At 40.5% G+C, this 4,941-nt stretch overlaps 1 non-coding gene across 1 annotated transcript; it reads left to right on the plus strand.

Moving 5' to 3' along the window:
- Nucleotides 1-1,992: 1,992 nt before the first annotated feature.
- On the plus strand, nucleotides 1,993-2,111 carry LOC123688389. The gene has a single exon (XR_006749913.1). It is a non-coding gene; the product is annotated as a 5S ribosomal RNA (ribosomal RNA).
- The last annotated feature ends 2,830 nt before the right edge of the window (nucleotides 2,112-4,941 follow it).

Below are 4,941 nucleotides of genomic sequence, written 5' to 3' on the forward strand. Positions count from 1 at the left end.
AAACGTTCTGCATCGCCCAACGCGACCACCTTCCCTATATATGTCAGGAGAGCACAGGGTTCCCCTCCAGACAACACTTACGCTCTATCCCCGACTCTCGGTCGATCGATAGGCCAGGTCAGCGGTGTCTGTTTCGGCCGAAGCTCGGACTTTGGTCAAAATGTTCCGATACAAAATTTGAACCAAGATAGATACAGATATGATTCCTTCTTAAATATACGTTGATTATCGAACAGAATATGGTAAATATTTTGCGATGACCGAGGATTTCATGAATTTTTTTTTTTTTCGAAAAAATTTTCTGTTATCGGAATTTCCTCAAATTTCATTTGGTTGCCTACTAATGCATATTAAAAACGATAATCAACAATCAGAATCATTATTTATCATTTATTTCAATTTTTATAATGAAAAACGTTCACGTCCTTTCGCGCCTCTCGATCGTCGTTTACGTGATGCATCGGTCAGCCCTAGTTTACGTGGTGCATCGGTAAGATCGAGTTCACGTTCTGCATCGGTAAGATCCAGTTCACGTGGTGCATCGGTAAGATCGAGATTACGTGGTGCATCGGTAAGATCGAGTTTACGTGGTGCATCGGTAAGATCCAATTCACGTTCTGCATCGGTAAGATCCAGTTCACGTGGTGCATCGGTGAGATCGAGTTTACGTTCTGCATCGGTGTGATCTAGTTTACGTTGTGCATCGGTAAGATCGAGATTACGTGAAGCATCGGTATGATCGAGTTTACGTTCTGCATCGGTCTGGACTTAGAGATATATTTTCGACGTGAAAATGTTCCGATACAACTTTTGAACCAGGATAGTTAGAGAGATGATTTTTTCTGGGATGTACGTTGATTGGGGAATGGATTGTGGAAAATAACTTGCCATGACCGAGGTGTTCTCGAATTTTTTTTTTTTTTCGAAAAATATTTTCTGATTTTGGATTTTACTCAAATTTGATTTCGTTGCCTTCTAATGTGTTCTAAAAGAGTAAATCAGTAATCAGAATCGAAAAATATTTTTCGGATTTTTTTTTTTTTGAAAAAAAATTTTCTGATTTTGGAATTTCCTCAAATTTGATTTGGTTGCCTTCTAATGTGTTTTTAAAGCGTAAATCAGTAATCAGAATCAATATTCATTGTCGACTTTAATTTTTATAAGGAAAAATGTTCACGTCCTTAAACGCCTCCCCATCATTAGCCCGAGTCCAAGTCGATGTCAGTCCCGAGCGGACGGTGTCAGATACTACCTATCGCCCCGGTCTGGACTTGGCGAGGTATTTCGACGTGAAATGTTCCGATACAACTTTTGAACCAGGATAGTTAGAGAGATGATTTCTTCTATGTTGTACGTTGATTGTGGAATGGATTGTGGGAAATAACTTGCCATGACCCAGGTGTTCTTGAATTTTTTTTTTTTTCGAAAAAAATTTTCTGATCTTGAAATTTCCTCAAATCTGATTGCGTTGCCTTCTAATGTGTTCTAAAAGAGTAAATCAGTAATCAGAATCAATATTCATTGTCGACTTTAATTTTTATAAGGAAAAATGTTCACGTCCTTAAACGCCTCTCCATCGTTACCCCGACTCCAAGACGATGTTAGACCGGAGCGGACGGTGTCAGATGCGACCGATCTCCCCGGTCTGGACTTAGCGAGATATTCCGACGTGAAATGTTCCGATACAAAAATTTAACTGTGATAGTTAGAGAGATGGTTCCTTTTGTGATGTACGTTGATTGTGTAATAGAATATGGAAATAAACTTGAGATGACCGAGGTCTTCTGGGATTTTTTTTTTTTTTCGAAAAATATTTTTCGATTTCGGAAATCCCTCAAATTTCATTGAGATATGTCCTAATGTGTTCTTAAAGCTTAAATCAACAATCAGAATTAATATCCAAAAGTTATTTCATTTTTTATGAGGAAAAACGTTCACGTCCTTTCCGCTCCCAAAAAGTGAGATATCATAGAAAATATCGCAATATATGTTGTTTACGGCCATACCACGCTGAAATTGCCAGTTCTCGTCAGAACACTGAAGCCAAGCAGCGTCGGGCGCGGTTAGTACTTGGATGGGTGACCGCTTGGGAACACCGCGTGCTGTAAGCTTTTTTTTTACGTTCTGCATCGGTCTGCCGAGATAACGTGGTGCATCGGTATGATCGAGTTTACGTTCTGCATCGGTAAGATCGAGATTACGTGATGCATCGGTAAGATTGAGATTACGTGGTGCATCGGTAAGATCGAGATTACGTGGTGCATCGGTAAGATCGAGTTTACGTGGTGCATCGGTAAGATCCAATTCACGTTCTGCATCGGTAAGATCCAGTTCACGTGGTGCATCGGTGAGATTGAGATTACGTGGTGCATCGGTAAGATCGAGTTTACGTGGTGCATCGGTAAGATCCAATTCACGTTCTGCATCGGTAAGATCCAGTTCACGTGGTGCATCGGTAAGATTGAGATTACGTGGTGCATCGGTAAGATCGAGTTTACGTGGTGCATCGGTAAGATCCAATTCACGTTCTGCATCGGTAAGATCCAGTTCACGTGGTGCATCGGTAAGATTGAGATTACGTGGTGCATCGGTAAGATCGAGTTTACGTGGTGCATCGGTAAGATCCAATTCACGTTCTGCATCGGTAAGATCCAGTTCACGTGGTGCATCGGTAAGATGGAGATTACGTGGTGCATCGGTAAGATCGAGATTACGTGGTGCATCGGTAAGATCTACTTTACGTTCTGCATCGGTCTGCCCTTGTTTACGTGGTGCATCGGTAAGATCGAGATTACGTGAAGCATCGGTATGATCGAGTTTACGTTCTGCATCGGTCTGCCCGATATTACGTGGTGCATCGGTTCAGCCCTAGTTTACGTTGTGCATCGGTCTGGACTTAGAGATATATTTTCGACGTGAAAATGTTCCGATACAACTTTTGAACCAGGATAGTTAGAGAGATGATTTTTTCTGTGATGTACGTCGATTGGGGAATGGATTGTGGAAAATAACTTGCCATGACCGAGGTGTCCTCGAATTTTTTTTTTTTTCGAAAAAAATTTTCTGATTGTGGAATTTTCTCAAATTTGATTTGGTTGCCTCCTAATGTGTTCTAAAAGAGTAAATCAGTAATAGGAATCGAAAAATATTTTTCGGATTTTTTTTTTTTTCGAAAAAAATTTTCTGATCGTGGAATTTCCTCAAATTCGATTTGGTTGCCTTCTAATGTGTTTTTAAAGCGTAAATCAGTAATCAGAATCAATATTCATTGTCGACTTTAATTTTTATAAGGAAAAATGTTCACGTCCTTAAACGCCTCCCCATCATCAGCCCGAGTCCAAGTCGATGTCAGTCCCGAGCGGACGGTGTCAGATACTACCTATCGCCGAGGTCTGGACTTGGCGAGATATTACGACGTGAAATGTTCCGATACAACTTTTGAACCAGGATAGTTAGAGAGATGATTTCTTCTATGTTGTACGTTGATTGTGGAATGAAATACGGAAAATAACTCGCCATGACCGAGGTGATTACGATTTTTTTTTTTTTTTCGAAAAAAATTTTCTGATCGTGGAATTTTCTCAAATTTGATTTGGTTGCCTCCTTATATGTTCTAATAGCGATAATCAACAATCAGAATCAAAATCCATGATCGGGTTTGATTTTTATAAGGAAAAATGTTCACGTCCTTTTTTTCAACCCCGACTCATTGACGATGTTAGAACCGAGCCGGCGGTGTCAGATACGACCGATCGCCCCGGTCCCGATCGTCATTTACGTTGTGCATCGGTCTGCCCGAGATTACGTGGTGCATCGGTATGATCGAGTTTACGTGGTGCATCGGTAAGATCCAATTCACGTTCTGCATCGGTAAGATCCAGTTCACGTGGTGCATCGGTAAGATTGAGATTACGTGGTGCATCGGTAAGATCGAGTTTACGTGGTGCATCGGTAAGATCCAATTCACGTTCTGCATCGGTAAGATCCAGTTCACGTGGTGCATCGGTAAGATGGAGATTACGTGGTGCATCGGTAAGATCGAGATTACGTGGTGCATCGGTAAGATCTACTTTACGTTCTGCATCGGTCTGCCCTTGTTTACGTGGTGCATCGGTAAGATCGAGATTACGTGAAGCATCGGTATGATCGAGTTTACGTTCTGCATCGGTCTGCCCGATATTACGTGGTGCATCGGTTCAGCCCTAGTTTACGTTGTGCATCGGTCTGGACTTAGAGATATATTTTCGACGTGAAAATGTTCCGATACAACTTTTGAACCAGGATAGTTAGAGAGATGATTTTTTCTGTGATGTACGTCGATTGGGGAATGGATTGTGGAAAATAACTTGCCATGACCGAGGTGTCCTCGAATTTTTTTTTTTTTCGAAAAAAATTTTCTGATTGTGGAATTTTCTCAAATTTGATTTGGTTGCCTCCTAATGTGTTCTAAAAGAGTAAATCAGTAATAGGAATCGAAAAATATTTTTCGGATTTTTTTTTTTTTTCGAAAAAAATTTTCTGATCGTGGAATTTCCTCAAATTCGATTTGGTTGCCTTCTAATGTGTTTTTAAAGCGTAAATCAGTAATCAGAATCAATATTCATTGTCGACTTTAATTTTTATAAGGAAAAATGTTCACGTCCTTAAACGCCTCCCCATCATCAGCCCGAGTCCAAGTCGATGTCAGTCCCGAGCGGACGGTGTCAGATACTACCTATCGCCGAGGTCTGGACTTGGCGAGATATTACGACGTGAAATGTTCCGATACAACTTTTGAACCAGGATAGTTAGGGAGATGATTTCTTCTATGTTGTACGTTGATTGTGGAATGAAATACGGAAAATAACTCGCCATGACCGAGGTGATTACGATTTTTTTTTTTTTTTCGAAAAAAATTTTCTGATCGTGGAATTTTCTCAAATTTGATTTGGTTGCCTCCTT

This window comes from Harmonia axyridis, chromosome X, assembly GCF_914767665.1.
Source record: "Harmonia axyridis chromosome X, icHarAxyr1.1, whole genome shotgun sequence".
NCBI classification, from domain to species: Eukaryota; Metazoa; Arthropoda; class Insecta; order Coleoptera; family Coccinellidae; genus Harmonia; species Harmonia axyridis.